This window comes from Poecilia reticulata, chromosome 1 (genome assembly GCF_904066995.2).
Source record: "Poecilia reticulata chromosome 1, P_reticulata-male-v2, whole genome shotgun sequence".
NCBI classification, from domain to species: Eukaryota; Metazoa; Chordata; class Actinopteri; order Cyprinodontiformes; family Poeciliidae; genus Poecilia; species Poecilia reticulata.
The window spans coordinates 29,305,969-29,316,251 of record NC_088830.1 but is presented as its reverse complement, the minus strand read 5'-3'; the positions used below and the strand labels follow the sequence as shown (position 1 = coordinate 29,316,251).

The following is a 10,283-nucleotide window of genomic DNA, read 5'->3' as shown; positions in this document are numbered from 1 at the left end:
ATCCTACAAAAACAGTCAGGCACTTTTATTTGCTTGATCTTATTTATTTTTCTTGGCTCTTGATGTTTGACTATAATTTTGCCCCATGTGACAAAAGATTTGGACACACCTGGTGTCTGGTTTCAGCTGTGAAATCTCCAAGTTTTCAAGTCTATGAGGTGGCAAAGTTTTGTCTGCAGGCATCACTAATCCATCCATAAACCATTCTTTGAATCATTCTTTGAACTGTTCTTTGAACCATTCTTTGAACTGTTCTTTGAACCGATTCATGGACCGTCAGTAGTACCAGGCATTGTGGAACTGGCTAAGTCTGTTCCATGATTGGCTTTTTGTCCTCCCATCACTCCCTGTTGCTATCAGAAATGCTGAGTTGACCCTCTTTTTTTCAAAGGCCCCAGCCCTGCGCTCACCCTCCCAACCAGAACAGTTTGCGGCATCCTATTATTCCACATAGTTGTTTTTACATCCTGGCTGAACTTTCCTGTGTGAGAGGATCATATATGTGTGTCTGCAAGGACACCAGGGGCATAACCTAACAAATGTGTGGGGTCAATTGGTAAGGATTTCTCTCTCTTCCGTTCTTTGTGTGTACATAGGAACAAAGTTGTGTACTGACTTGACAGATGGAAGTGATGGAGATGAAATGCGACTTCTTCTAACCAGCTGGCTAAATCTGGATTTTGTTGAAGTGTATTTTGTTCTGTTTTAGCACTTAGATAAGCAAATTTTAATATTAGACAAAGATTATATTTAGGCCACACCAACTTTGGTGTACATGGGGAAAGTAATTGCCCTCCATATCTACTGATTGCTTGTCTTTTAGAGCACCATGGGAAACTTTTGTGCTTTTTTTATTGGGTAATTGTTTGAGTTCAGCTAAATTGGAAGGTTTTTAAGATTACTTTATGTTGAGGTGGATTTGCTATTTTGCTACAGATTATTGTCCTGCTGTGTTACTTAATGTGCTTCAGGTTAAGGTCACAAATTAATTAATAGTTTTTTCAATCAACAAGTCATCCTGGTTATCCTATTCACATTGAAATGCTTGAGTGTCGACATTATATTTTTCTAATTTGCTATCTTAGGTTTATGCCAAATGTAATCTTTCAGAAAGTTAATATTTTTTCAAAGAGTTTGGGACAATCAAGTTCTCCTCACCAATGGTTGCCCTTTTTCTAATTTGCATAGAAATGCCTTTTTAACACTTAATGACTTTGTTTCTCTTCTGTTATTGTTTGGGGGTTTTTTTTCAATCGCAGTCTGATGTGTTGCTTTTGAAATATTTTAGTCTACTTTGTGTCGTTAAAAGAGGTTCTACTGAAGTTATTTATTGATCTAAACCTGCCCGGTTGTAGATAGGAAAACTGCACCTAAAAATTGGACCAATCAAACTTAATTAATGTCAGAATAAGTGGGCGATTATATTTCTACAAAGGTCTGGATAACTTTTTTGAAACTCTAAAAACGTATTTATAGTGGGAAAGCGCTGCTAAAATGACGAAATGAAGAAAATTCAACTGTAAAAGCTTTGAATTATGGATCCGAGACGGTGAGTCGCTGAACTTGATCCTTTTGTTTAGATTGTCAAATAAGAAGGTGGGCTAGGAAAAGGGAATGAAGCAAAACTGAATATTCACAAGAAGAAGACAAAATTTAATTTAAAATTGTTTTCTTCAGGAAAACAAATGATCAATTTGTGAGAAGAAAAAGGTTTCAGGGAGATAGTTTGATGAGGTTTACACAGGAGTCAAAGAAAGGGAGGGAGTGAGCGGGGGTAGCAGGTTCAGCGACACAAACAATGTTACCCTCGCTACATTTCACATCAAGCCCAGCAGGCGACAACAATGGCATCAGCAAGGCCCTTCCATCTCTAAACATTGCCAGATTTCTCTTTGGCTGTTTTCAGTGTGCATTACAATAAAAGGGAGGTTTTTCTGTTTTTTATTGTGCTCAGCAGGTAACAACTCTTGCAAATACAAAGGTTGCGGCTGCAGCAACTTGGCAACCAGCTGCCAGTAAAGTACAGTGCTTTGAAAAAGCGTTTCCGATTGCTTTTGTATTTGCTTCCTTATCACATTTTAGATAATCAAGTGCATTTTAATGTTACATTCAGATGTCCTAACTTAATACAGAAAGCTCTTTTCAAATAACGATTTCCAATGCAGTTTGATCAATTGTTGAAAATTATTACCTCCTACATAAAATAAAAACTCTTGAAATTAGCAGCGACCACAAAGTTTTGGCTAAAGTTACCGGTGAGTTTTTTTACATGACTTTTCAGAAACTGTGACCCTCAAAACTTTTTGAACTTAGCCACTTTGGCAGACTTTACAGCATTTATCATTTTGAAGTAATTACTTTTGCCACTCCAAACCTTTTGTGCATTTTTTGGGCTTGCTGATGCTTTAGATCATTTTTCTCAGTGCTTGAGATAAATGTCCAATATTCACTTTCATTCAAGTGTTATTTAATATATGACTCATGTCCTGTTTTATGCTTATCCTGTGAATTGTTTTATGTTCAGTTCTATGTATTTAAGTGTTTTTTAAAAGATAATTTTATTTGATGTGGTTGACTGTTCTGTTTGTAATTCAGCTTGAAAAGAGCTTTACAAATTAAATGTATTATTATTACCTTTTACCCAAAACTTTTTTCCTCTTCCTAATGGTTTTAGAAAAATATTTTACTGACTCTCAGCTGGATGGTGTGTCGTTACATTTTTGCCATAAAACTAAAATTCAGCATATCAAAACAGAACAATGGTAAAATGAGCCTTTGTGTTCTGTCTGGTTGTATACTTGTTTTTCCGTTTTTGTCCAGTCTCTTTCTGTTGAATCAAAACTGACTTGAGTCGAGGTAAATGAGGTTTCCAGTGCTTGAATGTGGCTACAGATGGATTGAAACCTCCTGGAAGAGTTGCTGAAGCCATTATGGAGTTATTTTGGAAATGTTCCATTGCTCCATCTTTATCTTCATTTGGCCAGATTGGCTCACATTTTGGTTCCTGAAATCTTAGAAATGTCTTTGTAGAGTTTCCTAGAGTGATTCTGACTGTCTTCTTGTTATCATTTAGCCTATATTGTTTGAAAGATTATTGTTTGTACAGGTTTGGTAATAATCCTGTGTGGTTGGTGAAACTGGTCTAAAAAATCACAACTTATGATTTTAGAAGGCGGCAGATATGTTTCTACATAGTACCAGATTAGTTTGGAAAGCTTTATTCCTTTCAACAAAACCTACATTCGAAAACTGTTAAATGAGATGGGGATTGCCTTTAAAATATGGATAGCAACTGTATAAATTAATTTTAAGTGATAATTGTATTAAAATTTCAAAGAGGCGCCCAAGTCCATCTAAAAGCTACAATCCAGCAGCTCTTAGATGGTTATTTTCTCCAACACTTCTGAGTCTAATATCCAAACCGTCATGAACCGTTATAAACAGCCATACTGTATTTACAGCAGACAATGTACAGCATTTAATCCACTAAACTTTGACCACAGAAAGTAAATTACCAGATTTGATAACACAGTCACTTATTATACTTATTAGCTTATTAATTGTAAACATTGGTCAACTTTCCTGGTGTTCAAGAATACATTCTCTCTGCATTTGTGAAGAATATTCACATATTTAAAAAACTAAAGGAAGAGAAAGGCAAATACATAAGAGCATATATATTTTTAAAATTTAATTTCTGATAGAGCTCTCAGAAACAGAAATTTAATTGAATACCTCTATGACAAACAAGCTGTTGCATTTGTGGATGAAACCTGTAGAAGAACCAACAAAATGTTATTGAATGTGTTTGGATAATGTTGGGAAATCTGAATGTGCACAAAAAGTTCAACATAATTAACTTTTCTTCCTTGCTGGAAGAGCAACTACCTTTATGTATGAGTGAAAATATGAAAACTATAGTGAATTACTTTGCAGAATACGTATAACTGGACATGATTATATTGTTGCTGTATTAAAAAGTTGTCTTATAAATTGCTTGAATGTGGATTTAAGAGGTTAGGTATTAGATACGAGTGATTGCCTGTGATTTCTTGTTCCGGCAGGTTTCCCAAAGGGACTCTACTGAGAAGCTGGCTCACCAAGTCACGGCCCAGATTGCTGCTGCTGATTGCAGGGTTAAAGAGGCCCCAGGTGACCCTCATGAGGAGGAAAAGGATGAAGCGCACAAAAGTAGCAAAGGCCACGTAAGCGGTAAATATGATTTATGTTGCATGATGAAACGCAGAAGTCCATACTAAGAAACCCAGGTGAAAAAAAGTATACTTTAGTATACTTAAAACATACTTAAATTTGTGAAAGTATACCTTAAGTATACTAAATATTAAGTGTACTACCTATAAGTATATCTGAAGTATACTAAAAATACACTTGTACCAATTTCGAAATTAGAACTTTAAACACACTTAAACATAATTGTACCAAAATACGCTTTTAATATATTAGATAAAAGTATACTTTTAAGTGAACAAAATATGAATGAATATGTATGAATTTTTAAGTGCCTTAATAATCTGTTACTATTTATTAAAATTGCATACAAGAAAAAAAGGATAATCATGATGTAATTTTTAAGTATCCAATCAATTTTCAGACGTGTGATGTAAAACCTGTAAGTCACCGGCATTAGCTCCAGTTCAGACTCCAGACCAGATGGTGGCGGTATTTCACACTTTCATTTTTTTTTAAATCCCATAAAGAGAAGAAAAAACTTGGACACAGGGAACAGACGCTGTTCAAATTCGCCATTTTTACTCGCATAATATTGCCTTAAAAATAGAGAAAGCCTTGACAGTAGTTACTAATTTTGGTAAATTCAAGCTGGTGACGTCCTAATCCGAGTTAGACGACAACACAACGGGACAACAACCGATGGAAATTAAATGTGTGTCACAAAAGGAGCCCGAAGGGATGAAGGCTGCTAAGTGTTGCTAGCTGGTGGTAAGTTTGCTTATTAATTATCTTCATTTAATTATAAACAGTGCAGTAAAGATATATAACTTACTTTGGTTTCTTAAATAATTTATCAATTTTATTGTGACTATTGTGTGTATGATTATTACTATAGCAATCATTCAGCTTCATGTTATAACTGCATGGAGGTTGTTTGTTGCGACTTCTACTTTAATTCATAAACTAACCTGGTTTTAATTAAGCTCCATAAGACAGAGAGACTTTGATATTGTGAGGTGGTTGTTGTTCATCAATGATTTTATCTTCAACATATGTTTGCAGTCTAACTAAGCAAATGAAGATGAAAGAGGAAGCCAGAGAAATCGGATGTTAGAAAACCTAAAGATTTTCTGTCTCAGAAGAAGCTCTGACTCCACCAGATCACCAACCAGCTCTGAGGATGAACCTCCACATCGTCTTCATGATGTAAGTTTGTTTTTTCAATGAGGAGCTAGCTACATTTTCAACAACAAAAACTGATGTGTTACAAACACTAAGTGCTTAATAAACATGATTTGATGACCCCACTAAGGGAGAAGGGTGTCAAGAAAATGGATGGATGGAAAGAATTTTTCTCTTCTTGTTAATCTAACATTTATCTTTCTTTTTTTTTATTTGTTGTTGACTTTCAGGACCCTGTGATGGACTGGTGACCTGTCCAGGGTGAACCCTGCCTCTCATCTGATGGCTGCTGGAGATGGGCACCACCAGCCCCCTCGCTACCCTGCAAGGATCAGTGTGTTCAGATCATGGATGGAAAGATTTTAAGGTAGTTTGTCTCTGTTTCCACCCCAGGCATTCAATCATCATCAGTTCTTGTGATGTCACATACATGGCGAGTACAAAACGTCTTAAAATTGTAAGTATTATTTTTTTATTTGCCATTTTTCTGTTCTCTTTAAATACAAATGCTTTCTGTGTTTAATTGCTCTATTGTTCTTTTTTGTAGGTTTCTATAAGGTGCAGTGAACGGGAATGTTCTGTCGTTGATCCTCCCTTTCATGTTTTATTGTCACCCTTAAATTTTCATGCTCATGTGTTCACTTTTGATGTGTAAACTGATAATTTATGTAAAGTTCATAAAGTTGTGAGTAAAATTGGACAATTTTAAAATGTCGGTAATAAAACAAAATATTTTAATTACCTTGAGCATGTTGTGTAATTAATCTTTCCATGTAATTTTAGCCTAAAACAGTGTGAGTACTGTAGTGTAGTTATGCATGTCATGTACAAAATAGGTACATAGGAGTAAAGACTTTCTCGAGTAATTAAAATTGTAGTTTATTATCAATGGCAGGAAATCAAAAATAAAAATTAAGTGTAATTTAAATACATTACTAATATATTAATACTATATATAAAATATATTTGAAGTATATTAAATATATATTTTTAGTATAATTCTGAGACAGAATTATTACACTCAAAATATTATATTTTGATATAATTATTATAATAAAGCTCTGAAATATTATATTTAAAAAGTATACTCTAAGTACACTTGAAGTTGTTCAAAAAAAGTACTTATAGTATACTAAAATATACTATTAGTTGTAATTTAATACTCTTTAAATACTACTAAAGTATACTAAGCACAAAATTAGTTGTTCCAAAATAGTACAGTTTAAGTACATTGATAAAAGTATACTAAAGTATGTTAAAATTTAGTATACTAAAGTATACTTTTTTCCACCTGGGAATATATCCACAAACTAAAAAAAAAAACTGGCTAAAAAGAGGGAAACATGCCCAACTTTACAATTTCTTTTTTGGACTTCCTTAATTCTTTTCTCTTTATAGATGCATTTATTTCTGCAGTAAAGTCAAATTAAATGTAAATATATATTTTGGATTTCATGATTAATTTGTTGTACCTTATTTCAGTCAAATTAGTATTGCTAGCATTCATGACAGATTACATGGTACCCTCCACACTTATTTACATTAAAATTTGCACTTTATTGCTCTAGCGTTATCTAACATTGAAAACTAAGGACATTTTTGTGCACATTTTTTGTTCATAGAATTATTATATCAACAAATACCTTCTTTTGTTTGTTTTGTATTTGTTTGTTTTTACTAAATGAGCACTATACTTGAAAAAACATGCCCCAGATTTAGTTTACTTGCCCCACCAGAAGATTCAGATTTGATTTTACTCTAATATAAATGTAAGCAGGCCAGTAAACCACAGACAGGAATGCGCATACAGCTGGATTATTTCAAGGATTTGTCTATGGAACGTAACTCCAAATTATTCACAGAAATGACTGGAAAATTGACAGATTCTCTGAATTTTTTCACCTATGGGCAAAACTAAAATGTTATCAAGAAAAAGCAGCTGGGAAACTAGAATCCAGGAGCGCCATTTGTTTTCCTCGGTGCTGATTGGCTGAACCCCTAAGACGGTTGATGCTGGCTTTTCTGGTAGTGCTAAGTCGGTTTCTACGACGTGTGATAATACATATTACAGTATGTTTAATGTTTGAAATATTGAAACAGGTAGTATTAAGCGTTTTTAGAGCAATTATCAAGTGTTCGCTGATTTCAGCTAAATTGTAGATTCTTAATCCGGTAAAACCCCGGGGATCCAGTATATTCTGCTCTGAATTTATTTCAGTGGTTTCATTGAGGAACAGCTGCATGCACATCCACAGTAGCCTCTCCAGAGTTACAGTGGAATAAATTGAAATTTGTTTTGTAACATGACAAATTGTAAAAAAACGTATCAAGGAAAACATTTTTATGCTGATACGATTCTGCTCTTGCCCAAAATTCTACCCAAACATCAAACAGGACGTTTATTTTGTTAACAAATATGCCTTGCTTACACCTAAAACTAAACTTTTAGTCTCAATTGTAATGCCTCTTTCTCCTGTAGCTTGCTGTTTGAATTGATATTTTTGCTTTTTGATCATTTCTACCTGCTGCCATTTTGTTTTCATGCAAACAAAATGGCAGACTTAAGTGTTCACTCTTTTCTTCCAGAACCTGCAGCCGAATGCCCCACTTCTACTGAGTTCTTGACAGTGCGGAGTTGCTTATGGAAATCAAAGGAAAGGACAACCTTTGTGGAGCATAAATGCTCCAAAAAGAACTGAAATGCTAAACAAAAGGAAGACAGAAAACGAACTGAAGAGATTGAGATCTCCAGACTAAATCAGAAAGCTTTCTTGACCACCCACTTCTGTTTTGACTCATTGGTCACTGTACTGACTGTGACTGTACATCTTTCCTATAGATGTGTTGGCAGATCGCCCCCACTGCCGTTTTCCTAGTTTAACTCTATCTGGTTTGAGTTCGTAGGCAGCTCAAACTAGTTACTGATTAAACTCTGTATGTTTAACCCACCACTGTCTCACATTCTTCAGTCAATGCTTTCCAAATAGCAATTACTTCACTGCATGATAATGCTTTGCATACCAGTCACTACAACTAATACTGCTAATACTACTACCACCAGGCCTGATAACTAGGAGAAGATTAACTTATATTTACCATTTTGTGCTTGAATCTTTCTTCTTTCATATTCTTCCCCTGCTGTCTCTTCCATATTATTATTTTTATTATTTTTATTTTACTTCACCAGGGTGCAGATAATCCTTCTATAGAAGGCTAACAGTGACACAAATCTCCAAAATTAATGTTATTTAATTCATTGTTACTAATACCAAATCAACCTTCCTTTGAGGCAGCTTAGCTCCGCCCCTTGACAATTTTTTAAAAATTCCACTAAAGTGGGCGGAGTCAAGTTACACAAAGGGGCGTGGCTTTATGCAGGGATGAGTGGAAGGGGTTAAGCAGAGCAATGATCAGAACAAGAGAAAACACTTTTGCAAATTTAATGATTTTGTAACTATATTTATAACTTTTCAGACCCCTCTAGCAACTTTATTTTCAAAAAAGCGACTAATGACAAATGTATAGACTTTTTTCTCCGTTATTGGAGACTTTTGAGACAACAGATGAAATGTCTAACACAGTGGAAAGGAGTCCTATTCCAACCTGTTTTCACATCTGTAAATTAAATACACGTGCAAAACTGAGAAATGCTAATTGATCAATAATCACACTCTTACAATTCCAATTACTGACCAACCCGGGGCATCTTTCTGACTGAGATTCTTTTATATTTAAATGCAGTACTCTAAAATAGACATCCACCAAACTGTAACATTGTAACCAATAAGAAATGTTATTGGTTACAGTTGCAACTGCTGGACTGCAGTTGCAACTAGTCAACCCAAAGAGGGCAGCTCTGAGACAATTTTAGGTCAAATGTTGCAGAATTAAACAAATTTAGATGAAAATGTAACAGAAAAGACAGCAATTTATAAAGCTTATGTAAAAAAAAAAAGAAAAAAAAATGATTATTTGGAGTTTTGTTATTCTTGAAATATGCAGCACTAGACACATTACAATTTTCACACTGATGGGCCTTTTTCATGTATTAAATTATGGCACTTTTGAATTCCCGTACAGGATGGTTGATCATAACATTGTGTTATATGCTTAGATTTGGCCGACTTTCCTTTAGCTGTTGAGATTCAGCAGATTCTTCATTTTATTTAAATCTGTTCACCTTCAGCTACAGATCCAAACATTCAGATCATTCAAACATTTCCTATTGAACCTGTTCTAAAAACAACTGCCTCTAGTAAATATACAAAACATATTTTTGACAAAACTGCTGTTTCTGTTATTAGAACAAAGAACATAAAGATGAGAAGCCAGTTATCCTGGATCTGGAATAATTCAGTTTGTTGCCCCTTTTGGTTGCCATGACTACTAACATTACTAATACTAATACTAATACTAATACCACTAATGCTGCTTCTGCTACTATTTCTAATCAAAATAATAATGATAAAGAAAAATAATGCCATAGTGTATGCAAAAAAAAAATCAAAGATGTTAATGGAAATATGTGCATTGCATGCACTCAAAAGATATTTGATCTTTAAGGTTGTTGTTTTTGTGAAATAATTGTTTTTTTCTCTCTTTTATTTATTCCTCAAAGGAAATATATCACAAGAAAATATAAAGTTTTAATTCATTTAAATTTTGTTTTAACAATTTGTACCAAAACAAAGAATCGTTACTCTTACAATTATCAGACTGCATGTCAATAATTGAGGTTAGTAATTTGTTCTGCCTTGTTAATTGGGATAGACCATGCATTTTTGATTTGAATAAAGAAATGAGATGCTCACACAGATTGGGATGATGTTTTAAGCTCAGATTGATATGCTTACACTCTTTTATTTCTCTTATGATGAAGCTACTTTCATCTGGAAGTGGAAATATTAAAT

General features: G+C 34.1%; 2 long non-coding RNA genes across 2 annotated transcripts; both read left to right on the top strand.

Annotated features, from left to right (window-relative positions):
* Positions 1 to 466: 466 nt before the first annotated feature.
* Positions 467 to 8,321, top strand: LOC103470836 (uncharacterized). The gene is made up of 3 exons (XR_534537.3): positions 467 to 556; positions 4,065 to 4,212; positions 7,960 to 8,321. It is a non-coding gene; the product is annotated as an uncharacterized LOC103470836 (long non-coding RNA).
* LOC145548499 (uncharacterized) lies at positions 4,703 to 6,331 on the top strand. Its single transcript, XR_014084573.1, has 4 exons — positions 4,703 to 4,959; positions 5,254 to 5,397; positions 5,604 to 5,830; positions 5,921 to 6,331. It is a non-coding gene; the product is annotated as an uncharacterized LOC145548499 (long non-coding RNA).
* Positions 8,322 to 10,283: the final 1,962 nt, after the last annotated feature.